Source organism: Sminthopsis crassicaudata, chromosome 5 (genome assembly GCF_048593235.1).
Source record: "Sminthopsis crassicaudata isolate SCR6 chromosome 5, ASM4859323v1, whole genome shotgun sequence".
NCBI lineage: Eukaryota > Metazoa > Chordata > Mammalia > Dasyuromorphia > Dasyuridae > Sminthopsis > Sminthopsis crassicaudata.
The window spans coordinates 212,029,943-212,057,784 of record NC_133621.1 but is presented as its reverse complement, the minus strand read 5'-3'; the positions used below and the strand labels follow the sequence as shown (position 1 = coordinate 212,057,784).

At 33.7% G+C, this 27,842-nt stretch overlaps 1 protein-coding gene across 4 annotated transcripts in view; it reads right to left on the bottom strand.

Annotated features, from left to right (window-relative positions):
* TAFA2 (TAFA chemokine like family member 2) overlaps positions 1-27,842 on the bottom strand; it is a 551,862-nt gene that overhangs the window by 236,128 nt on the left and 287,892 nt on the right. Inside the window, exon 3 of one of the 4 annotated variants that reach the window (XM_074269783.1) lies at positions 1,491-1,598. The exons of the other annotated variants lie outside the window; for them this stretch is intronic. The gene's annotated coding sequence lies outside the window, so the exon portion shown is untranslated. The remainder of the gene's footprint in view (positions 1-1,490; positions 1,599-27,842) is intronic. 4 annotated transcript variants of the gene reach the window in all.

The following is a 27,842-nucleotide window of genomic DNA, read 5'->3' as shown; positions in this document are numbered from 1 at the left end:
GAAAATGATTGCTTTACAAAAGTAAAAGATTCTATAGGAAAAAATGATTGAGTCAATGCCCTTTTCTTATATAACATCTTTACCATTTTTCATCATCAAGATTTATTTATATGGGTCATTTTGAAGCTACTATAATTCCATGCCATTTTTTTCATATTTATCCTTATCCTTTCTTCTAACTCAAATATTATGTATTGCTTGATAGTTTGACTATACACACACATACACACACACACACACACACACACACACACACACAAAAAAAAAAGTTGATAGAGAAATATTCAGTGTTCTTTCCACTAAGCCAAGCTTTTACTTTAATAACACCCTTTTCAACAAATATTTGAAAGGCAATCAGTGCTTTATAAATCAGATCATAGCTAGGAATAGGTATAAACAATGTAGGTGGATCCTTATGTTCAATATACAAAGGGAAACTTTAATATTACTTTTTAAAAATGTAAATGCAATTTATAATATAAGCTATTTTTTGACTTGTTATATGTTTCATCATTCATTTTTTTACATTTAATCATTTATTATTAATAATCATTTATTACTTTATTTTTTCATTGATTCTAGATGAAAGAGGCAAAACTAATATGTAAAAATCCATACATTAATGTCAACTGCTACTCTTCTACTATTCATTGTCTTCAAGAATCCAGAGTCACTTTCATACCAAGAAGTGTTAGAGGGAAGATATAAGTGGAGAAAAATTCATTATTGTACTACTTTACTATAAAGGAATATCTTAAAGACTGTGAGGTATCTATCTTGATTCAGTTCTTTTAAAATGCAGAGAAAAAATCCTCCAAAAAAGCATAAAATTTAGATTTCTTTGATAAACACTTCAACTTAATAGTCATTCACTATCCATTTAGTAAGCCAGACTTGTTCTATGAAACAATATAGGTCAAATTTTTCAGACAGGATTGCACTTCTTGCTATCAGTCTGAATAGAATATATTCAGGACATTTTAACATATTACATCAAAAAGCAATGACACAGAAGCCTTGTCCTTTCAATCTGTGATAATGGCAAAATACAGAAAATTGAATTTAAAGTTGAATCAACTCCTTGAACCACTCAAAGCATTGTGCATAGGAGCATCCTTGCAGTTCAGAATGTGACAAGCAACAAATAATCTCATTGTTAGGAGGAAAGCCGGGAGAGACAAAGGAAAGATGATAAATTGAGATATCTATGGAAAACAAAACCAGGAGTCACTCAGTCATGATTTTCAGAGCACCCACTGTTGCTCAATGCTGCCAAGATTGAGAAAGTATATAAAAGGGATGGTTCCTGCTTCAAAGGCTTTCAAATCCAAAGGGAGAGATAGAAGATGAATATACAAAGACAAGTATGAGAACCACATACAAAGAGATTGGAGTCTCAGCATTAGACTGTAGAATTAGCCTATCAATGAGAATACATTATAAGATGTTTTGAGCACTTCAGAAAATAGAGTTTGTTGGATTACACTCACCTTGTAATGAATTCTGTTGTCTAGCAAATGACATTGTAATGGAATTCCAATATATACAACAAACCATGGATGTTCTGGGATACATTTAGGTCTAAGTCCTCAGTATTCCTAAAAGGGAAGATTACAAAGGTAGCATTCAAGAGAATTGGGATTTTTAACCTGAAGGTCTAAAGGCAAATTCCAAGGGATTTATGAACTTGAAGGGGGGGGCGGGGAATTAATTACATCTTTATTTTCAGGAAATTATAAATGATTTGCTGATTTTAATTTCTGATTTAAATATAGTAATTTTTAAAAAGTAAAATATATAATTTTATTCTACAAATATTTACATAAATATAAGCATGTTTATTTCTAGCTTATCATAAAGCAACTAAAAATAAACTCAAACCATAAGATTTTAAAATTGTAATTATAGATTTAAAAATGTTACTCTGATAAGGGGCCCATATGCTTCACCAATTTCCAAAGAGGTAACCAATACAAAAAATGCTGTCAGACGGAGGCATAGAAGGATATTCCCTTCTTTTAGTTAGAGAAATGAGAAAGAAGTCAATTATAGGCATATCAGAAAGGCTTTATAGGCAGACTAATTCTTGAGCTTAGTTTTGTCAGAAAAGAGTAAGGAGACAATTCCACTTAATGTTGTGCATTAGTTCCACAAAAGTATGATGTTAGATGAACAACATTACAGAGGATAATTAGTACCATAAAGAAAATGTTACAAATTGGGGAGAGATTGGAGGTGAAAAGGTAAAGAGAGTGGATCAGTCAAGATAGGAAAGAGAGGATTGTGAAGTTAAGGGCATAGAAAACCCTTAATGATGAAGGAACCAAATAACAGAGGATGGAAAAGGGAAGAATAGCCTCATCTGATTGGCTAAAGGATGAATAGTATTGCACTACATTTTTTCAACACTGTGGGGATTTATTAAAAATAATAGTAGATAATATTTTATCACTTTTAGGGTTGCAAAGCCCTTTACAACTATTATTTCATTTTATCCTTCAACAAAACTGGCAGATTATTTGCAGAGATTAGAAACACTAAGGTTTTTGTTTTTTTGTTTTTAACTCTGCCCTGTACTTTAGCCTATGTATCTCCTTTGCATAGATTATTGCTTAGTGACCTGAAGTTTTTTCTGCCAATAAATATTTATTAAATATATACTATGGGCAAGACACTGTGCTAAGCAGTGGGTATATAAAAAGTTAAAACATCCCTACTCTCAAGGAGCTTGCAGTCTAATGAGAGAAACAACAGATAAATATGTTTTATATATTATATACATATAGAGACAGAAAGAAACAGAGAAAATATATATGGAATATCATATATAGAAAATAATTGAGAGGGAAGGCCTTAGAATTAAGAGGATTGGGGAAAAGCTTTTTTTTTTTTTAGTATTTTATTTGGGACTTAAAGGAAATGTTCGCCTGTCATTTTCTTTTTGTATGAACTTGTGATTTCAAAGATGTAGGGAATTCTTAGCGAAGAAACTCCCTCCATTGGCATTTATTCTGCAATTCATTGTTTTAGAGCGCTACATAAAGCTTTGACAGGATAAGAGACTTGCCCAGGATCACACACCCAGTGTGTGTCAAAAAGTCACATAATCAGTATAGGCCAATCAATAATTGCCACGTGTAATTTAGTGCATGTAGAATTAAAGCCCTAGTTCTGTTATTTTGTCAGATTCACTTGCTGAATTGTCCTCTACTTAGCACAGATTTGTTTTTCCACATAGCTTTCCCTTATTTCCCCTTCTCTGTTCTCTCTTCCAAGACAGAAATGATCTCCTCCAGCTCAGGATACTCATAGCACTTCATCCTGCTCTTTCTAATTTGTCAAATCGATAAACGTTAATTAAGGTCCCATGGTGTGCCAGCAACTGCTAGTTACTAAGTATACCAATGATACCAAATACTTGCTTTCAAGGAACTTAGCTCCTACTGGAGAAAATATCAAATACATAGGTAAGTAAATACAAAATATATATATATATATATATATATATATATATATATATATATATATATATCAAGGAAAATCCAAGAATAAGGATTTAAACTTAATGGGAGGAAAAAGCAATAGGAAAACACAGCAGTATTTTGAGAAAGTAATGAAATTATGGAAATAATGCTCAAGGAAGATAGGAAAAATAGACTAGAGCAGATGTTCTTAGCCTTTTTATTTGTTTGGACATTCATTTATTTATTTATTCATTCATTTATCTATTTATTTATTTGGGTTTTTTGTTTATTTTGTCATGGACCTCTTTTGGTAGTCTGATGAAGCTTGTGCATCTCAGAAGACTTTTAAATAATTGAAGGAAATGCTTAATTTGGGCTAGAACCTAGTGAAAAACCAAGATATAACTGTTTCCCACCCAAGTTCACAAAGCCCCTGAAATTCATCCACAGACTACAGGTTAAGGACCTCTGATTAGATATATATAGAGAAGGGAGAAGCAGTGAAGTCAACAAAAAATAGAAAGAGTAGCTTTCTTAAAATAAGCCTTCAGTGTCCCATATTCCCTCCATCCTCTTCCCACCTGAAACTCATGAACAATTATCCTGACTCATCCCATCAGAGGAACAAGATATTGGAAAGGGGAAAAATCTGAATGCCTAAGGCTAAAGAGTCTAAAGAGAGGCTAATAGTTATTCCTTAAGCCTTTCCCCAGGCATGTTTAAGGGACTCCAGGACTAGCTTCCAGGCTATTATTGGCTATCAAAATTGTTTTGGGGGAGATTGGAACAAGAGAATAAAGAAATAAATAAAAGTAATTTTGGATTAAATTATCCATGTATACATTTTGAAAATAAAAAGTTTTAAATTTTAAAAAAAGCAATTTTGGAGTTGAAAGGATGAGAATCATGTAGATCTGGTCCTACATCACATAATAAAATCAATCATTTTCTGAGGTATAGCTACTCTGTTCAAAAAAGAAATTATTTAAGGGACATTAGGACAGGTAAAGTATTGGGCATATACATCCTGTAGGTGACACTAAAGCTCTTCCAAGTTAGCACAACTTGTTTTGCTACTATGATCCACAAACATCTTGCTTTGTTGTTGATGGTGAGGCAGCTAGGTAGCAGAGTGGATAGAGTACTGGGCTAGGAATCAGAAGATCTAAGTTCACATTCAACTACAGAAACTTACTGGCTTTGTGGCCCTGAGAAAATGATTTAATTTATGTTTGCCATAATTTTATGATCTGTAAAATGGGCAGAGTAATAGCACCTACTTCCCAGAGTAATAGACCTACTTGTTAAGGACCAAGTGAGATAATAATTGGATTTAGCATAGCACATAGAAGATGCCACATGATAGTGGTGATGATGATGATGATGATGATGATGATGATGATGATGATGATGACGACGACGATGATGATGATGATGATGATGATGATGATGATGATGGTGATAGATCATGGATTTAGAATTTGAAGAAATCTTAAAAGCTATCTAATTCACCATTTTCATTCTCCAGACATAGAGAAACTTAAATAAGCCACCTAGACTCACAGAGTTGGCAAATGCCCAAGGCAAGATTTGAATCCCTAGAGGGCTGCTCACTAGCAGTATGAGCTTCAGCCTTTTTCCTCGTGTTTGAAATAAGGGGGTTGTCCTACATGACTCAAAGGTCCCTTTCAACTTTCAAACCATGATCCTATAAATATTTGATTTCAGAAAAATGGTTCATTGACAAATTTACTGGAAAAATGTATATATTTCTTCCTCTCAACTCTTATTTGTGGAATTTTATTTTTAAAAGTCTTTAATAATAACTAGCAATAAAGTAGTGATTTTTATTATCTAATGGTAGTTGGGATTGGATGGGGAAGTTTAAAGGATAGGTATAGTCCTTCAATGTTGTTATTGAAATGAATACAATACATTTCAAATGCCAAACACCAGTCTAGATGACTCTCTTAGAGCCTTAACAGACATTATAGGGAGCAGAAACAAGAGTTGGAAGAAAGTCAGAATTTACTCTTTTCCTCATGATGAGCAGCAATCGACACTTCTTTAGGAAGCAGTGAAGAGAAGGTTGGTTAGCTACACTAATATTTAAAAGCTGCAGACACTCAGTGATTAGACTCCTTAACCAATTCCATCCCCTCCCTCAACAGATCTGAGTATGGAGCTTGGATCAAGTGACTTGATCAAGATTACAAGGTCACGACTATAGAAACAAGGATATAGATCTCCTCATTCAAATCCAAGTATTCTTTCTATTACAACAGAAGTCAAATTCCTTCAAATAAGAGGTCATTGTTCCACTTGGTACCACTACAAACAGCTCAGTTCTTTTGACCTCACTTTCCAAATTTGTAAAATGAAGGGTGTGGAGTGATTTGAGGTCTAAGCTATCTACTAGTTCAAATCTATGAGTCCTATGAACTCAGAAGTCACAAACACACACACAACTCTTTTTAAAATGTCAAGCATCTTCATTCACCCAATTAGTAATTAAACTAAATGCTTGAGCATCATTGATGGCTGTTGATTTATGAGATGTATCATTCTTTTATGTCACTTATGCTTTCAATGGAGTTAAGACTTAAGCTAACACTTGAAAACATTCAAACAGAAGGGTAACACCTTTTCTACTTTAAGTACTGGGATAACTGAAACAGACAAATAATGTTTTAAGTGTTTATAGAGTGATCAAAGAGAGAAATGCTGATTGAGGAAGGCTGTGGGAAAGAAATGAGTGATATCTTGAAGAAAGGAAGATTTGTATTAATAGAGAGGAACAAAAAGAGGATTCTGGACAGAGAAAGTATATGAGAAAAAGTGCAGAGATATATTTAGGTAACAAGTATTTATTAAAAGAATCAGTTTGAAAGTCAATATTAGATTAATTTATTTCCAATTCTTTCACTTAGCCAGATATAAATGAAATATGAGACAAACTTTATTTAATATTTTAAAATTATACAATCATTTATGGTTTTGTTGTCCCCTCCAGTGATTTTCAATAATTTGCCTGAACATACTATTTGGTTAAGTCTCCAATTCCATTTGCTTTTAGATTTACAAACTAGTGGAGAATTTTACTGATCCTCTGGATGTGAGAATTCTATAAAGAGTGATAGAATCTGCCACTGTTATGGAATATGAACTATATTTATTCCTCATTTTCAGTTTGGTATTGGATTGGATGTTATGGAGAAAAGAATGGGTCAGAACTCTGAGATTATGAGCCTAATTTACTAATTCCACCTATACCAATAGGAAAAATAAGAAGAAAGTCTTAAAAGTAATTGAAATGGGAAGGAAATGTTCACTATACTGAAGTTTTGTTTCCTTTAAGATTATCACTAAATTATGTTCCCTTTAAAATTAAATTGTGTCCCCCTTTTGATCCCAGAGATCAGGATCTCCCAGGCTCCAAGGAGTCTAGAGAGAAGGCCCATCTTCCCAGGATGAGAGAAGCAACACTATTCAAAGGCAAAGAAACTCCCATTGATCTTTTTGAAATTCTAAATTCTCATTCAATTGAGAAATCCTGGTCTGATCAGCTCAGGCTGTCCCAGCTCCCCATCAAGATACCCATATAGCAGATTCCCTTAAACTCATTCCTTGCAGAGGGCCAAGCAATTTGCTAGGACCCTGCCTACTGAGAAGGGATTCTCAGTGCCAAATTCCATTTCTCCAGTAGGACTGTGCCACTATAGAAGTCAGTCTCTTAGCAAACTAGTTTCTATGCAACAATAAACTTTCATTTTGCAATTAATATTCGTGAATAAGTGCATTCTTTCACTTTAAACCTGTGGTCAATTAGAAGGGGATTTTTAACAACTCTCTTATTGCCACTAACCTCATCACCACTGGGAATTGAGGGGATACAAATCTCATCATAATGACATGTCCTATTTTGTTCCATTTTACCAAAGGGACAATTTTCAAGTGGGGTAGACATGTAGGCAGAGAGAAGTAACAGAATCAGGATGCTTCCACAATGGAGAATAAAAACATGATTGACTAAATATGAATAAGACAATGGAAAGAATACTGTTGCTGTTGTTCAATTGTGTCTAACTCTTTATTACCCCATTTGGGGTTTTCTTGGCAAAGATATTGGAGTGATTTACCATTTCCTTCTTCTGCTCATTTTATGGATGAGGAAACCAAGGCAAAGAAAATTAAGTTGACTAGTCCAAAATCACACAGATAGTAAGCATTTAAGATCAAATTTGAACATCAGGAAGATGAGTCTTCCTGATTCTAAACCAGTGCTTTATCTACTGTGCCATCAAGCTGCCCAGTGGAAGGAATATAGTGGGCAAATTCTGTACAAGGAACTAAAAGGGAGTGGAATTTTGGAAGAACAGGTGCCTTTGAAAAGCTTAAGAATAATTGAATGATCACAGTAAGAGAAGAATAAGAATAGAAAATAGGATAGTTTCTGCATACAGATACAATGAGGATGAATACAAGGGGATTTTTTTTATTTAACAAAGATTCAATAACTTAAGGAAGCTGGTACTTAGTAGTAAAGGTATAATTAGAGGGAGTAATCTGAAATGTGAAGGAAAGGACTAGGATAAGAGATGTACTAATGAATAAACTGGTGGGTTGAAAAGAAAATATATTACTGCCACCAAGAAGTTTTGAAAAAGGCAGCAACAATTGACCTCTCAAAGGATGTATTACAAGTGTCTACAAGGACATAGTGGCAAGAATGCCAAGCCTGGAGTCTGGAAGATTCTTTTTGAGTATAAATCCTGCTTCTGATACTACCTGTTTGACCCTAATCCAGTCATTTAACCCAGTCTGCGCTCAGAAAAGAGATATTATAAATATTTTTGTACATACAGGTCCTTTTTTATTTTTTAAATCTCTTTTGGGATATAAGCTTAGCAGAGGTGTTGTTTCACTTAGTTCTCTATATATTTGAGAAATGAGGCCATTATCAAAAAAAAAAAAAAAAAAAAAAAAAAAAACTTGCTTCAATTTTTTTCACAATTACTCTTGCTAGCTGTATTTCCCCCACCCCCACTTACTCTATCTCCTCTCTCCTTTTACCCTATCCCTCCTTAAAAATGTTTTGCTTCTGACTATTTCCCTTCTGTCACTTCCATCCACCCTTATCTTCTTCATCTCCTATCACCTTGTAGGGTAAGAGAGACTCAATTGAATCTATATGTTCTTCCCTCTTTACAACTAATTCAGATGAGAGTAATGTTCACTTGCTTTCTCTTACTTTCCCCTCTTCTCCTCCACTATAAAATCTTTTCCTTGCTTATTTTATCTGTGATAATTTGCTCCATTCTACCTTTTCCTTTCCAATTCTCCCAATACAATCCACTTTTATTTCTTAATTTTATTTTTTAGATATTATCTTTCACATTCAACTAACACTTGTGTCTTCTGTTTATATATATATATATTCCTAATTGCCTTAATAATGAAAACGGTCTTATGAGTTTCAGTATCATTTTCCCATGTAGAAATGTAAGCAATTTAACCTTATTAAGTTCTTTATACTTTCCCTTTTCAGTTTACTTTTTTTATGCTTCTCTAGAGTCTCATATTTGAAAGTCAAATTTTTTTTCAGCTCTAGTTTGTTCATAAAGAATTCTTTAAAATCATTTATTTCATTGACTATCCAATTCTCCCCTGAAGGAAAATACTGAGTTTTATTGAGTAGATGATTCTTGATTATAATGCTAGCTTCTTTGCCCTCTAGAACATAATATACCAAGTTTTTTAATCCTTTAATTAGAAGCTGCTAAATCTTGTGTTGTTCTGACTGTGGCTCCAAAATACTTGAATTGTTTCTTTCTGGCTGCTTGCAAAATTTTCTCCTTGACCTGGCAGCTCTGAAGTCTGGCTATAATATTCCTGGTAGCTTTAATTTGTATTTTTTTTCAGGAGATGATTGATGTATTCTTTTAATTTCTGTCTTACCCTCTGATTCTAGAATATTGAGGTATTTGTTTTTGACAATTTCTTGAAAGCTGTCTAGGTTCTTTTTTTGATCATTTTCATGTAGTCCAACAATGTCGCATTATCTCTCCTGATTAAACATGTTTTTCACAAACAAAATAATACAAACAAGATTAAAAAGGAAGTACAAAGCTGGGGAAAAAATTTTACAGCCAGTGTTTCTGATAAAGACCTCATTTCTGAAATACATAAAGACCTGTATTAAATTTATAAGAATATAAGTCATTCCCCAATTGATAAATGGTTAAAGGATACAAACAATTTTTAGATGATGAAATTAAAGTCATTTATAGTCACATGAAAAATGTTTTAAATCACTATTAATTAGAGAAATGCAAATTAAAATAACTTTGATATACCATCTCACACCTCTCAAATTAGCTAAGATGACAGGGAAAGAGAATGATAAATGTTGGAGGGGATGTGGGAAAACTGGGACACTATTCCATTGGTGGGTTTGTAAAAATAATCCAACCATTCTGAAGAGCAATTTGCAACTATGCCCATGCCCTTTGACCCAACAATGCCCCATTTGAGTCTGAATCTCCTTCCAATAAGGAAGGGGAAAGGATCCGCATGTGCAAAAATATTTCTAGCATCTTTTTTTGTGGTAGCAAAGAACTGGAAAATGAGTAGATGCCCATCAATTGGCGAATGGCTGAATAAGTTATGGTATATGAAAGTAATTGAATATTATCATTCTATAAAAAATGGCCTAGAAAGGCCTAGAAAGATTTGCAGGAATTGATGTTGAATAAAAAAAGCAGGACCAGGAATAATATGTTGTACACATTAACAGCAAGATTGTGCAATGAACAACTATGAAATACTTGGTTCCTCTCAGCAGTTCAGTGATCCAAGGCAATCTCAATAAACTTTGGATTAAAATGCCATCTGCATCTAGAAAGAGAACTATAGAGTCTAAATGTAAATTAGCACATGCTATGTACACCTTTTGTCTGGTGTTTTTTTCTCATGGTTTTTCCCTTTTGTTCTGATTTTTTTCTTCCAACATGATTCATTAAAAAATGTTTACCTAAAAAGTTAATATGCATGTAAAACCAGAAAAATAAAACAATTGATTTTAAAAATTATCTTTCCTAAATATATTTTCTATGTCAGTTGTTTCTTTAATGAAATATTTTACATTCTCTTGTACTTTTTTCATTCTTTTCGCTTTGTTTTATTGTTTCTTGATTTCTCAAAAAACCATTACTTCCATTTGCTTAATTTTAATATTTAAGGAATTATTTTCTTCACTGAGCTTTTGTGTCGCTTTGTATTTTCCATTTGTCTAATTCTATTTTTAAAGGAGCTGTTTTATCCAGTGGATTTTTTTTCCATTTGACCACTTTTGCTTTTTAAGACATTTGTCTCCTCACTGTTTTTTTGTATTTGCTTCTAATTGACCAGCAATAGGTCCTAAATCAAGCCCTATTTGGTCATTGTTTGGGTCCTGATCGACTCAAATTGAATGTAAAATGCAATCATTTATGCTTTAGCCAGAAATCCTGAGTGTCTTCCACTCCCAGATTTATTTATTATTCACTTTTTTACACTAGATGAAAGAGGAGATTCTTTGCCTCAATTACTACCTAACATTAATTGGGTCAGTCAAACCGAGAGCTGTTAAAGACCTTTGCTTAAAAAGGCCAAGGTCTCCTATTTCATCCAGAGCCATCCCCAATCACCTCAATCTATATCTTGCCACTGGACCCAGATAGATCTGGAGGGGAAAGTGAGGCAGCTGAACTTGCACACCCCTCCCTCACTTAAATCCAATACACTTGCATGTCATAGCATCACTTCCCTAATTTCATAGTTCTTTTTGAGAATGAAGGACAAACAACTATTTCACCTACTTTGTTTTTAAGGCATATTTCCTTCAGTATTTTTTTTGATGTCTCCTTTATCATGCTGTTGACTTGTCAAGATTTTCTTGCCTCACTCTCATTCCTTTTCCCAATTTTTTCTCTGCCTTTCTTACTTGATTTTCAAAAACCTTGTTGAGCTCCTACATAGCCTGAAACAAATTCATTTTTCTGCAGGTTTTTGGATGTAGGAATTTTGACCTTATTTTATTTTTTTCCTGAGTGTATGTTTTGGTCTTCCTTGTCACCATAATAATTTTCTGTGATCAGAATATTTTTCTGTTGTTTGCTCATTTTCACAGTTTATTTCTTGACTTTTAACTCTTTGTTAAAGTGGGCATCTGCTTCCAGAGTGGAGGCTGCACTGTCCTAAAATTAGGGATTTTATGCAGCTGTTTTCAGAGATACTTCTAGGGACCTGTAAGTTTTCAGTGTTTCCAAGGTGATATGATTTAAGAAGAGATGTGCTTACTCCTCTCCTGGCCTGTGCTCTGGAATGTGAATGACCACAAACACTATTCTCTGCCCCAGAACTGTGAGGAGAGTCCTCCACTCTACTGTGACTGAAAGTTCTGATGGGCTAGTGTTCCTCTTTTCCCTGTTACTGTCTCTCTGGACTGTGACCCAAATCTGTGTATGGGCAAAGCCCTATCTCAAAGGTTTCTAAAAGACCCTTGTAATCTCCTTCTGTACAGTTGTTCAATCCCTTTACTGTCTGTGCACTTTGGAAGTTGCCACTGCCCCTACTGATTCAGTGGCTCCCAAGGCCTACTCCTGCTTTTCTGGGGCCAGGGCTTTGATGATGTGGCTTGCATTGGGTTGTGCTCCATTCTCATCCTAGTGTAACAAACCTTTCCTGCTGACCTTCTAAGTTGTCCTGGGCTGGAAAATTGTTTTGCTCCATCTTCTTGTGGGTTCTAATGCTCTGAAATTTGCTTAGAGTATTTGCTTAAAGGTATTTGGTGGGGGGAGAGCTCTGGTGAGTCCCTGCCTTTGCTCTTATCTCAGATGATAATTTTATCATGAACACTTTTGAGATGGTTATTCTCCTGAGCTATCCAAATTCTTTCTCACTTATTATCAGTATACTAAATCATATTCATATTCATGCCTCCTTTTGATATGAACAAGTGTTAGTAAATAAGGTGCTACATGTTACTCTCAGAAGTTATTATATTTCATTGTTGGAAGAAGACAATATAACAGAACAAATAGATCAAGAGGAGTTGTTTTATTTCAATATTAGCATAAAAGAAAATTTTCCTCCTTGCAATATATAGTAAATGATTCTGTTTATACATATGGTAATGATAGAGCAAGGCTACAGTCAATGAAATACCTTATACCATTTGCTTTTGCCTAACAGGTTATATGTAAATCTAAATGATCTGGGTACTACACTTATCTGAAGCCTTATGATGCCAAGAATCATTAGTACTATGATTTGCATGGTGCTGAAAAAGTGAGAGGGAATTCATAACAACAAAGGGTATACACATTTGTAAAGATATGTTGCAAATCCACCAATAGTCTGATTTCCTTGAAAAAGCATTTGCTACAATTAGGTTAATATAAGTCCCCATAACAAAAACCTGATCCATCATTCTACAGTCTGGTTAGTAATGTTAATACAGAACATCATATGTCTGGGAAAGACTTCTCATTACTGTAATAAAAGTGTGTAATAAAAATACTGTAACCAAGAAAAGGAAAAAAATGAAATCTGAACATGCATTATACTATTGAAAGCAAATGATGCCCTGGTAAGTAGATCAGCCATTATGTTAACTACATTATTGACAATTAGAGCTCAGACAGGCTCATAAAAAGACTAAGACAATGGGAGAAAAAGAAATATAACCTATTTTCATTTGAAGATTGAATAATTCAGTCTTTTAAGTCTTTCTGCAATTACTTTTTTTTTAAATCATGTTCTATTCACTACTCCATCTAAAGTTTTGAAAAAGGAAAAAAAAGCTGTTGGGGGTGGAGAGAGGAAGAGGCTGTTGAATGTTTTCTAAATCTCAGATATATAAGCTAATTGTGGAAAGTATTATGTCATTTCACAATTAGAAAGAATACCTCTTGTTTTCCACCTAAACAGATTGTAAAAACAATGACTTAGTTTAATTGTGAATAAGATGACTGAATAAAATACATATTATCTCTCAAATGCCAGAGAATGGTTGTTTCATTAAAAAGGATTTTAAGATATGATTTTATACATTTATTTAATCTTTACCTTTTACATAAATATCATTCAATGGAAAGGTGGGTTTTTTAAAGCATAATTTAAAACAGATTTTATAAAGTATAATTAGATGCTCTGTCAGATGGGAAGACAAATTAAAAGTGCAATTCACACTGTTATAGCAGCCTTGCCACCAAGGAGCAACTAATCTCCTGCACAATGCTCACAGCAGAATGTACTTCAGTCTCTATAGGGCACGTGATTATAGACTTGCTGGGAAACTGGGATTTCAATTATTCATCAATGCAGGTTTCTTTTTGCTAAAGAATCGTTGTGCTACATAAATAGGGGGGAAATGTTCATTCTTGGCCTTTTGCAAATTAACTGCTTGGTAAAAGCTCCAGTTGCTACCAGTTGGTGTTAGTGGCACTTAGGCCTCTGTCATCAAAGTGACAGCTGTATAGGACAAATGTTAAAGGGAGAGCAGCCACACACCCAATTAAATTTGCAGGATGGATTAGCTGTTGTCAATGAAATTCATTGGGCCTGAGTCAGAAGAAAAGTTTGACTGCTAAATTAGGCCCAGGACTTTTATCTCAAAGGTAGGCACAAATTGTGGCTGTTGCCAATCTTTGTCATACTCCTGCACAGGAAATTTTGCCAGATAATTTCATTAGGGAATAATTGTCTTTACTTTTGTAACAATGTTATCTAACTATTAGGTGGAAACTTCCCATTTAGCTATTTCTCTCCAAAAGGCAAATTCTCTCCAAAGGGAGATAAACAGCTCCATGAATGCAGAAACTTATTTTGTTCCCCTTTTGTCTTTGTATTCATCTCTTTTGTTCCACCCCTCCACATACACACACCTAGCAAAGTTTTTTTGTTGTTTTTTTTTTTTTTTTTTGCAGAGTAGGGGCTTAAAAATAAATGCTTCTTGAAATTATATTGAACTAAAGACCACTGTCATTTTGTCCCCTTCTGTTTCTGCTACCAGTCAATATAATATAAATATGTTGGGTATCTGAACAAAAACAAAACAGACATCTACTCCTTGAGACAGCAGTGTTGCTGTTCATTATGAAGTCTGCTCAATTGGTCATGGTATAATTCTATAACCATCATAGCTAAAGGTCTATTTCTCTTTTCATTAAATCCTTCTATTTTTAACAATTTAAAATGTAGTCTGACTTTGACTAACTACATTTCACAGCTTGCAAATGACTTTGAAAATGTAAATTACGATGGCAATATTAAAGTGTGCCATTCCATAAAAAAGTCCCACAAGAATTGATTACTCTATTGCCTCCAAATATCCAAATCAGCTTCTATTTTAAAACAAATTTGATGAGCATTATTTTTTATCCATTCATTATTTTTAAATGTCAAGTTTACAATTTAAAATGTAATTATTAGGCAATTAAAATAGCCAAAAGACAAAAGACAATAAAATATTACTAGCAATAATGCACTCATAAATTGGTACTACTTGATTCAATTCAACAATTATTTATTAAGAATTTACCATGTTGAGTGCTTGGTATAAAAATGAAAGAGTTGCTGTCCTCAAAGAGTTTACTTTCTACTGAAGGGGATAGATAAATGGATAAATAGAGAGATGGAAAAAGTAATGGATAAAATACATAAAAAATAAGAGGAAGAAAAAAAGAGAGACATTGAGAAAAAGAGGCAGTGACAGAGAGAGAATATTATGTGTGCCAAGCCATTGGCTAAGCACAGGGGATAGAAAGCAAGATAACAAAATAGCTTATATTCTAATAGGAAAGACATACCATAAAGACGAACTGTTAAAGACCACAGAAAATATGTCCATGGCATGAAACTAGACAAAACATACCAGGTCCTGACAAGATTTAAAAAAATATATAAAAAATAAAAGGTTGATCTATTTATATTTGATCTACCCAAAGTACAAATTTAGTATTTACAAAGTAATTTTGGGAGGAAGAGAATATGACTAACTGGGAATGGAGATAATTAGGAAATTAGGAAACTAGTTAGGAAGTGGTATCTGAGCTGAATCTTGAAGGAAATATGACATATTAAAAGAAAAGGTAAAGAAGGAAGTCATTGGATACATAAAGAAAATAAGATCAAAAAAGGAAGTTGGCTAATTATAAAAAGAAACCTGAGTTATCTTCTAGTACTCCTAATGAAGTTTAGGTTTAGGGGTTCCAGTACCAAAATATGATATCTAGATTTAGGGTTGTCAGGGAACCAAAATGAGATTAAGATTCCTGGTGGTCAGGGAGTTAAATGATGAGGTCTAGTGGCTGGTTCAGGGTTCAGGGAAACAAATGGAGAGATCTGGCTCCCCTATACTCCTTGGGATTCAGCACATGGGTAGGGAGTTTTGGGAACCCTCCTTCTGGCAGTGCAGAAATTCTTCATAATGGAATTTATGAACCTGAAAAAGCTAGACTAAAAAAAAGAGGTTTATTATTGGCAGAGAAATCCTGACAGAGAGGCATAAAGTCTTGTTAGGGAAATAGATGAGGGAGATAAAAAGAGGATAGCACTGGAAGAGAATATTATTCCAGCAGGCAGAGGTTTCCTTGGCATAGTGTGGCATAGTATGGCATGGCATGACATGGCATGTTACGACCTCTGCAAAGAGATTTAGAAAAATCTGGGTACAAGCTATATCCAAATTTTATATTGGAAATTTTACTGGAATAACTCTAAAAGGAGCCAATGAATCAAAAACAAGAGCTAATTCTCTTGGAGTTTGAGACCCTAGAATTAATTTCAGCTAATGTGAGGCATGAGTCCATTCTCACATTATATATATAAAACTTCATTCTGATAAGAAGGCCTAAAAGGATTCCAACCTATATTCATGGAACTTCCAGAGATAAAAATACAAATTCTTCAAAGTTTCAGAGTGTATTGTACAAGCACAAATTGCTCATCCAAGAAACCTTACAGTAAATTTGCAAGATGTGTCATACATGTCTTAACCATCCAATGACACAGATAAACTTTTTCCTAAAGCCTCATTAAATGTTCTCTGTGATTCCTTTTTTTTTTTCATTTCTCATCTAAATAAGATATTTGAATAAATAAAATATTTATCCTTCAACCATTAGGATAGTTTTAAGTCATTAAAATTTAACAAGATTTTCTTAATCCTAATTATTTCCTTCCTTAAAAGACAGCTTGTAATTCTCTCATCCACACTAGAAGTATGATAAAGAGTATTAAGTAAATATAAAACAAAAACCTGTTTTACTATTTGATATTTCTATTTGACATTAATTCACCAAGTATGCACTTGTTATGCCTTCCCTAGTAAGGCCAGACAAAAGCAATAAGCTGCTGTCAACAAGTATGTCTAAACAGAAACCTCATATTTTAAGATTTAGTTATCTAATAACCACATACCTGGCCTCTAAAAAGTACAAAATTGCATTTCTATGTCTTTCCAATTAATAAATTAGAAATCTAAATTTGTCATTTTTAAAGGAAAGATGTTATGCCACTCTCTAAGTTTTAGGGGTTTTCAATAGTATATTGTCATTCATTCACATTCTCTTCATGCTCACTGAAAAATCAACATGAAACAGGTAGTTTTGTGGATACTCCTTCACTTCATCCAGTGGCATTTGACATTTCTACTTCTCTTCTTCTCTTTTTGACTTCTTGCTTCTTTTCCTCTTATTTTTTGGTTATTTTCATCATTTTTCTTCTCATTATTATATCTCTTTTTCAACAGGAATTGAATTGAAGGGAAAAGTAGAATTCATTTTGGAAAATGTGTGCTGTATTCAATAATATCATATTTCTCATTACTGCAAAGATCCATCTATCTCTAACACCAATATTTTCCTGATAAATGTTGTGACAATGAACCATGCAATGCTATGGTCTCAGAAGAATTAAAATTGTGTCTAACTTAGGTAATATAAGGTGATCCAGTGACCTAAACAGAATATTTTGTTTTACCAAGCAGAAGCTCCCTTAACCTCAACTCATACTGGTTCTTACTAAGGAAAGTATTCAGAAATCTGTGTACAAAGCAAAAAATGATAATAGCTTCAGTTTATTAGAGTTCTACTTCTTTTGCATAAGACAATTAATATATTTTACAATCAAGAAATAATATTTTAGGATTATATGAGAAAGATGGTGAAATGGTTGGTATATCTCAATGACTTAAAAGTAGGCATAAGATTCAGCCTAACTGAAGCTAAATCCATAAGAGATGACAGAAATACTAATATAAGATAAAAATGTCTTATATTTACATCAGAAAACTGTATTACTTTGAATCACAAATCAACATCCTTACCATCATTGGAGCCAGTACAAATAATCTTAAAGGTCTGTGCTTCAGGATATTGCTGTGGAGATCTATCTATGGTTTTCAATGATAACTAATCAACCTTAACCCTTCCTTCCTTACTCTCCACAATTGGCTGTATTAGATCACTACTCTTCTGAGCCACAGAAAATGGAGAGCAAGATTCTTGAGAGTGGGGATTATTCAATTCACAGTATTTATATCCTCAGAATTTAGCACAATGTCTGGTACATAGTAGCTGATAAGTGCTCTTGACTTAACTGGAGGAGGAAGATAGGACAAAACAAAACTGGACTGAAAGAAAAGAGTTTTTATGCCTCAGCCAAAAGGTATTAACTTTGAAATTCACTCTGTATAAGGTACTGAACCTGGTGCCTAGAACTTCTAGCACAGAGGTACCACTAAGCCTCAAGATGTTTGTGAAGCAGTGGAATCAGGAAGGAACTAAAGAATAAGGAGAGAAAAGCTGAAAGGTCAATAGTTCAATGGAAAAACTCAAGTATAAAACTAGTTTGCAAGCAAATAAGCAAAACCCCAAAAAGACAGAAGGAATAGAGTCAAAAGTAAATACAAATATCAATCAGTAAACATTTATTAAGCACCTACTATGTGCCTACTAGGCATTAGGACCCAGGACAAAATTCTGAGGAACACCTACAATTAGACAGCATGATCTGGAGAAGGATTTGACAAAGAAAATATAGAACAGTCAAATAGGCAGTAGAAAATCCAGAAGAGATTGCTATCTCAAGAACATAAAGAGAAAAATGTGTCAAGGAAGAGAGGGTGATCCCTAATGCCAAAGGCTGTGGGGAAATCAAGGAAAATGAGTATTGGGAAAAAGCCATTAGATTTGGCAACTAAGAGATCATTGCTAACTTTAAAGAGAGCAGTTTTGGAGAAATGATAAAGCTGAAACCCAGGTAAATGAAAAAAAATCCCTGCTGTATAGGAGTTTGCATTCTATTGGGGGAATCCAGTACATATCCAAGAACACACAAAATAAGCATAAGGAAAATAAATAGAAATATGTTCAGGATACTTAACTAAAAAGTTAGTTTGAGAGGTAAGGCAATAGTAGTTCAGGGCATCAAAAAAAAGTCTTCATGTGAAAAGTGGTTCTTGAGATACATCTAAAAGAGAGAGATTCTGTGAGGTTAAAATAAGGAAGGAATATATTCTAAGGCAAAACAAAAAGATGGGAAATGGAATATTACATTGAGGAGCAGACAGAATGTCAATTTGATTAGAACACAGAGTGTCAGAAGGATAGTAATGTACAATGAGTCTGGAAAGATAGGTTTCAGAGCATTTTGAAAGATATTAAAAACTAATTGAAAAGTTTATAATTTTATCTAAAGGTGATAGGGAACAAATAGAGTTTAAAAAGAGCAGTGATATGATGGTATTTAAATTTAAAGAAAATCATTTTGGCCACAGAATGGAAAATGGACTAGAACAGAATAAAACTTAAGGCAGGTTGAAAATTAGGAGACTGCTGCAATTAGCAAAGTAAGAAGAAAGAGGGATTAAACGAACTAAGGTGGTAACTTCTTGAGCAGAAGGAAAGGTCAAATGCAAAAGATGCTGAGCAAATGGAAATTCAATATGACAACTGATTGGATATGTGAAATTAGGAGTCAAGCATAATGCAATAGTTTTAAACCATGATGGTATCTTTGGTAGAAATAGGAAAAACGATGTGTTTTCTCTCGAATGTGCTGAATTTGAGAAATCTCTGGAGATTATTTTGAAATATCCAATCAGTAATTGGTGATGTATGACTAAAATTCAGGGGAGAAACTACAACTAACTAATTTTTGACATGGAGATAATAGTTAAATCCATGGGAGTTGATGACATCATGAGAAAAAGTGTAGAGTGTGAATAATAGAGAGACTAATACAAAGTCTTAGAGAACACCCATAATTGTGAGTGGTGTAATATAGATTATAAACTAAAAAAGAAGACTCGAGAAAAAAGTGATTAAAGAGATAAACCAGGAAAGAAGATTATGAAAGCCCAGAGAAAAGAGAGAGTACTTAATATTGTCAAATCTTGATGTATCAAGAAATGATGAGGACTGAGAAAAACCCAATCATATTTGAAAATTAAGAAGTCAGGAAGTTAGGTGGTGCAATGGATAGAGCTCCAGCTCTGAAGTCAGGAGGACCTGCGTTCAAATCTGGTCTCAGACACTTAACACTTCCTAGCTGTGTGACCCTGGGCAAGTCACTTAACCCCAATTGCCTCAGCAAAAAAATAAATAAATAAATAAATAAATAAATAAATAAATAAATAAATAAATAAATAAATAAATAAATAAATAAAATAAAACAAAATTTAAAAAAAAAATTTTTTTAAAAAGAAAAGAAAATTAAGAAGTCATTGGTAACTAAAACCAGTTTCACTTAAGTGATGAGGTCAGAAGCCAGATAACAAAGTGAGCTGGGAAGGAAGTAGAGGAAGTAAATAGCTTTTGTTTACTATTTCCTCTGTCATTCCAAATCAGTCATGCTATTCAGCCACTAGGAAACAGTCAAATCTAGCAGACAGTAGAGATACACTCCAGATTCAGTAATTTAAGTTCAGAATTATCTTCAAGAAGGGGTTTAGCTGAAAGAGAGCCAAATACAAACATAAAAGAATTAGCCCTAGGCAGTCAAGAATGGATAACTAAATAAACTGCCCACAGGAAACATGATGCCCGGGGTAGGTAGCTGTATAAGGAACCACAAGAGAGAAAGACATCACTACATCCTATAGTACCATTGTCCTAAGTTGTCAGCCATGTGTGTTCTCTATATTTATAATTTATTACTATAATTAATTATTAAATTAATTGCTATTATTAAAATATTGATATTCAAAATAATTATTAAAATAATACTCAAATTTGAGACCATTCTTCCATTGAATGTTATATTTGTGAAAAAGGGCACCCCCAAATTTATCAGGGGGATGCTTTACAGGTATTGTTCTTACTGTTATATCTTTAAAAAAAAAAAAAAAAACCAACTATTATCTGCCAAGTAATTGTTAATAGGAACAATGGTGACTTGGGATCAATAGTTGTTGTTTGCCCCTTGTTTTCCAAGAGACTGATGACATCTGGATTCAGAAGTGCTTTGGATTTAAGTGAGGCAAAGTAATAACAGCACTCCCAAAACACATAATATCTGAAACTTTTGGGATAAATAACTACCCTTTGGGGACCCACTCCTTGAGTATAAGTTTAAATGGAGGAAGTACCACAAAGAGGTTGCTACAGTGACAATGCATAATTGGCTTTCCAGTCATAAAATAGGTTCTTTGAAACCCTCTTGAATTGTTCTACCAATGAGATATATTGAAAAAGTAATTTATAAAATGACATATTAGTGGCATAAAAATTAGTGGTCTAAATGGACCAAACATTCTCAGGTAAGAACTTTGTGTCATGGAAGACTATGACTTCTTAAATAACATCAGGAAGTATTTTTAATGAATATAAATATATGCTATAATTTAGAGCAGGACAATAAAATTTTATGATATTTTGTGGAAATTACTATCACCCAAAAACTGGCCATCAGATAATGATTTTTTTTAACTTGAACAACTCCTAAAACCATCTACCAAGGTCTGCAAGGAGTATTATGATCTTCTTTAGTAGATAAATTTCTCACATCTGATTAAATAATAGACCTTTGGAGGATTCAAGTAAAATTATAGTAACATTATCAGTTTAATATTTATTTATCTAATTTCTGCAAAGCAAATGAATTTTGGTCTCATTTGAAACAGAAAAAAATGAGAATCCTGACCTCTTAAAATGTAGACATGGCACAGGAAGCCCACCATATCTTTCAAAGTTGGCCTTCAATGTTTCTGAATGAACAAGTCAGTATTGTTAAATTGATATAGAGATTGGGGGCTACTAAACTATACATAAGTATCCTTCCAGGGTGAATATCTGCTTAGTTTCAAAATGTAATGTAATCTATATTTTATTGTATTTTTACTTATTTTGTTAATTATTGACCATTACATTTTAATCTGGCCTGAGTTGCCTTGAGAAATGTCATGGGACACATAGGGCCTATAGGTCACATGTCAAAGTATAACTAAGTATACACTAAGTATAAGTATAAACTAACCCTTTCCATTCATGTTTAAAAAAATGTTCTTTTTAAAATTGGAAATAAATGATGCTAATAATCAAGTAAGTCTTTTCCCCAAAGGCCCCATATATCAGACTAGAAGTCATATAACCTACTTTGAATCCTGGTTCAGCCACAAGCTACTTGAGTGGCTTTAAACAAATTATTAAAGAGTATGAAATAGATGACTTCTAAGATCCTTTCTAGTTTTATACTTATGAGTGTGTGTCCTATTATCATCACAGCAAAAAAGCCCAGTCTTTAATAATCTGATAAAAAAAGCTCAGCTTTTACCTCCAGAATTGTTTTTTAGGGGGTAAAATTCAGGTACTACTGTAAACTCTAGTACATTTGCCATTTTCCTAAAAATAACTTGATATTATTCATATTAGATCTTTGGAACAGTTAACATTAAAATTAATTCCTTTCAAACAAACCTTTCTACCCCAAATATTGTAGTTACCTTGTAATTATATGCTCTATTGTTTAATTATCTTGCCACTGCTTAGCATTTACCACACAATTAAGTAAATAACAATTATTCTTTAAATAAATTTTGTTCATTGTAAAATGAATCATAGCTTTGCTACTTAAATACTTCAAGTAAAATAAATCCCATCTGTGAATCTTCCTAGCTGAGTGAACATGGGCAATTCACTTAAAATCTTTGAGCCTCAATTTTCACTTCTGTAAAACAGGGATATGAGGTTGTTGTGAGATATAACATAATATATATATACATATATATATAAAACAACATAGCTAAAGTATTGCAAATATTAATAAACTATATACATATGCTTTCATCATTAAGTTTTTTTATTTACCAAGCACATTATTAAATGTTTCAATATTATCAAATACTGAAAAGAAAGCTGGGCTTGGGATGAACCACGCTCCCTAACTATATTTCTCTAGGCAAGTGTTAAACTTTCTGAAACTTTGTTTCCTCCTCTGGTGATTTTGAATGTATGTGTAGCAATGCTTTCCACTTATTTTATCTTTATGAAAGATAATAGAACCTCAAGGTAACTTCAGAAAAATTTGAGTCAGCAAGACGTTGGAAAATGAAGTAGCTGAGCATATAACTATAGAAGGGATTATTCCCTTTGGTAGATGAGGGGACAAGGTGAGATTTGTGTGCAGGTGCACATCAGAGCCTTTTCTCTTTGCCTTTCCCTTCCATGACCTTGAGAAATGCATCTAATCAGAGTCTGAGAGAGGGAGAGATGAAAAGATGCCAGTAAGACATGTGGCTTGCCCATCACTGATCACTGCTACAGCCTGAACCAGAAATAGCAGGAGGACAGTTGAGAAAAACCCTTGGAGTATAATATTAGAGAGTTGGAAACCCTGGAGCTGTTGTTGCTTTTGTTTGCCCTTCATTCTAAGAGGAAGATGACGTCAGAAAGGAGATGCTATAGCTTGCAAGTGAATTGGATTTAAGTGACGGAGGGCTGTGCAAAAGGAATAATCTCACTCTCTCCTCTGGAGCCATCTGGGTCCAAGACTCAGAACAAGATAGCTGGAGATGGCCCTAACAGAGACGAAGATGTTGCAGATATAAAGAAAATGTGGAACTGTATTAATAGCCACTATAAAATCTCACTGACTAGTAAGAAAGTCAGAAGAGCAGTCCTGTCCCTTTTTTTCATTGTTTTTGCTTTTCCACTTCCAGACATAGAGTAAAATCCTAGACAATAACACTAACTCCTCCTTATTTCCTATGGACAATTTATTAGAAGGATGTGGGCTAGTGGAAGAAGAGGGCAGATTAGGAGATGATCATTCAAACTGCAAGTATTTATAAGTGTCCCACTATGGGTCACATGTTGTGCTACAGATACAGAAAGAAAAAATAAAATATCCTTTACTCTAAAAGTGCTTAAATTCTATTAAATCAAGTTACCCAGGATATGGGAAAGAATATTTAACAATTTCTTTTGGAATTTTTGCTATATCTACTAAATCATGAGGCCAAGTTAAAATTGCTTTCTTGCATTATAAAAACATAGGAGAAAAAGATTAAGCTAAGAAAAAAATCCTATTTGTATTTTGAAAGATGAGCCATAATTTTTTTTCAAAGTCATATTGCCTCCCCTCTTCGTTTAGATTCAGAACTAGGATCAGTGAGGATGCCTTCCTTGCTCAGCCATTTGAAGGCACCAAGTTTCAGTGAGAGTGGGAAATTTTGAAAGGGAATCTGTCATGCATCTGTCAGAGAGAGCTGGGTACCACTGAGTAGATGGTTCAAGAATAATGCTACCTTGTGGGCAAGTTATAAACTGCAGTCCCTCACTGGTAATTTTACTTCAATGTCATATTTCAAACTAAAGACAGGAAAAAAATAACACTCATGCAGGGAAAACTGATGAACTCCACTTGGTTTTATCTATTTGAAATGTTATTTTGAATTTCATACATTTTTAATGCAATTTTTATGATGCCTTGGAAACATTTATATGATATTATAATGGGAAAATAGGCCTTCATTTTTAATATTTGATTTGTACACAATTTTTCAGGAATGTATCTATTATATGAGTTAAATAGAGGATCATGAAATCTAGTACTAAAGAGGACTTCCTACAGATGTGGAAACTTAAGGGCAACTTAACTTGATCCCAAAAAGTGACACAAGTCACTTCCAGTCACACAAGTCACACAAGAAATAGAATTGAAATTTGGCCTGGTAGACTTTAAATTGACTGCAGTTTGCTGGTCTAATATCTCTAAAGTGAAGGTAAAAAAAAGCACTAAGTAAATTCGGTCTGTTGTTGTTGCTGGTGCTGCTACTATTGTTACTGGGTGATACTAATGTGTATATTATATTATGCCTGTTAATTTTACCAAAAAAATGAAAATGATAATATGAAAGTTTGTATTACCCTCAAAGTTCAGGTCTATGAAACAAATAAAATTAGCCTACATGTTAACGAACTTTATCATTTATCTTCTTTATATTATAATAACACTATAATTTGCTCCCATCTTCTAATACTTTAAAGAATGAAAAGAGATTGTTGGAGAGGAGGGAAGGTCCTTGAATATACCTTTGATTAACTCTTCAACTAAACACAAAGAAAATTTCTGGGTTTTGCTGTCTAAACTAGTGACAGCATCAGTTTTTCTCGACTTGAGTATAAAAAATACTTACTTGAATTGAATTCACAGCAAAATAGACTTTTTCAGGTCCATTTTGACATGTATTATTCATTCAAGCATCTTTTACAGTTAACAGACTTAAGATGTTTTAAGGAATATTCCTTCTCAAGGTGATTAGTGAAATTGTTTGGCATTTGTTTGTTATAATTTCATTCTTATTAAAGATCCTTCTTTATTCTGAATATCAAGACATATTCCCCTAAATAAAGAATGCCTAAAGATAAATATAGGTAGCGTGGCTTCTCCAGCAGAAATTCTTTTAATGAATATAATACTTATATTTGAAAATGCCCACTACCCAGAGAGCATTTTCTTTTAAAGTTTAAAAAAAAAAAAAAGGAGTGTATAACAAATGCTCTGTCCCAGGTGCTGTGCCTTTGTTAAATATTTACTATGCTCTTTCTGGTTCTCCCAGGATCTACACTCTGTTCAAATTTAATTTTTAAGAAAGATTGGGTTATTTCAGAAAGAAAGAGAAGGTCATCAGCTAGCTGTGAATTGAATTGGGGCAGAGGGTGAGATGCACTACATCTCAAAAAAGCCACTATAGAAGATGTGGAATTCAGTATTATAAAAAGAAAACAAGCAATAACATGTTGGGGATAGGGAGAAATATGAAATTCATTTGAAATTTAGGAATTCCTATTGCTATGACATTAAATTAAGGTGGATTATGACATTAGCCCATCTTCCAAGTCCCATTTATCATCTATATCTGTTGCAATCATAAAGTGTTATTGTTTGTCCTTCATTCTTGAGAATAGCCATGATACCAAGGAGGGATGCCATGGTATTCAAGTGAATTGGATTGTTAGGGAGGGCCCACAGATATAGATCAGGACAACTGGAGATGACTCTCGATCATACAGGGTGACTATCAAATAGAAGACTCCTTCTTTATATGAGTTATCTCTAACATTGATATTGGGTCTGTTGATCCATTTTTGATCCATTGAGTGATCAGTAGTTTCATTACTATAGAGTCTCCCTATATACCTTCTCACCCTGTATGACCATTCTATAAGTATTCCAAAAGCCCTCCACTGAGAATATATCCAGCACACTGGAGACCTCTTTCTCCCTATATCTGGAGGATACCAATATACTACTTGAGATACACATTTGTTACTTCTCCTTCTCCCTGTTCTGCAAGAATACTTTTAATTATAGTAAATTTTGACTAAAAAAAAAAAAAAAAAAAGGTCATTTTTTGCTCATTTCTTTCTTATTTACCCTTAATCACCGAATGGTTGCTTCAGTCAAACTGAGACCTGTTAAAGACTTTTAAAAGGCCACATTGTATACAGGTCTATCTTTAGTTGTCCTTATCTATATCTTGCCACTGGACCCGGATGGTTCCTGAGAAGAAATGAAGCAGATAACCTTGCACAGCTCTCTCTAACTGAAATCCAATCCATTTGCATGTCATGGAATTATCTCCCTGATGTCATGGTTGTTGATAAAAGTGAAGAAAAAACAACAGTTTGTAATAGTTATCTTTGGTAACATGCTGTGGTCCATTGACAGCCACCATGAACGTTCAACTTTAATGTCCCTAAGATGAATGTGTTCCATGACTTGTAGACATAAAGCATCATTGGGAGAATATTGAAATTAAGGAAATGAACTTCTGCACAGGAATGCAGTTAGAGTCATTGAATTCATTGTACAATTTCCAACGTGCAATAGAATCTTATCAGCTTCTGCACAGTTTTAAAATTAGTTTCTTGTCTATATGTAGGACTAATCCATGACAGACACATTGATGGGCTTACTAGTTAAGCTGGCCATTTAATCATTACCACCAAGAAAAATATCTTTTCTAGTCCATCCACTTCATTTTTCTCCAACATCAAAACCATCCTTTTTAATATCACTAAGAACTTTGATGAAGAATGTTTTTGTGTTCTGAGCCTTCTTTGATATATTTAATACATCATCTGGAAAGAGAAGTCACTGACCAATAGGGGAAAAGGATGGGGAAAAAAAAGGAAGTAAAGGCCCTTTTTTCCTCCCTCCAGTTCTTCTTGAGAACTTAATTGGATGCCTCTGGCATCTGAAATTAATAGTTATAGCTCTGGATCTCAAGGATTGTCTCATATGACCTCTTCATTTTATAATCAAAGAAACTAAGGCACACAGAGGTTTATGATCTACACAAGATAGAGAGTAAATTACTGGCAGGGTGAGGAATAGATTGTTTCATTTCCTAAACCAAAAAATTATTTTCATTGTACTCTACTGCCTTACACTAGCCGTCATACCTTGCTAATAAATAAGTCCTCTTTTGGATCACAGGATTGCCTTTCAGTATCCTCAACCAAACTCACTCCTAAACTTGTAATGCCAGAGAAACTGAGGCAAGATAGAGATTAGAGAATTTTAAATATTTTATTTGGATTTCTGAGAGGAAGAGATTGTGTTGGGATGGGAGCATATTGCCCCTAGGGCTGATGTCCAAAAGCATCCAGCAGCAAATTCGAGTTCTCAATGACATATATATGACTTTAAACTTGGATACACAAAGCAGGGTGAAGTCCAAACTCTGGTGACTAGGAATCTCCAGTCAGGAACCATCAATCAGGTTCTGACAGGTTGGGGACAGGACCATAAATTCTTACAAATCGGGAGGACTTAGGAGGTGTCCAACTACAGCCAGGAAGTCTGGAACTTTGAGATATAGACAAT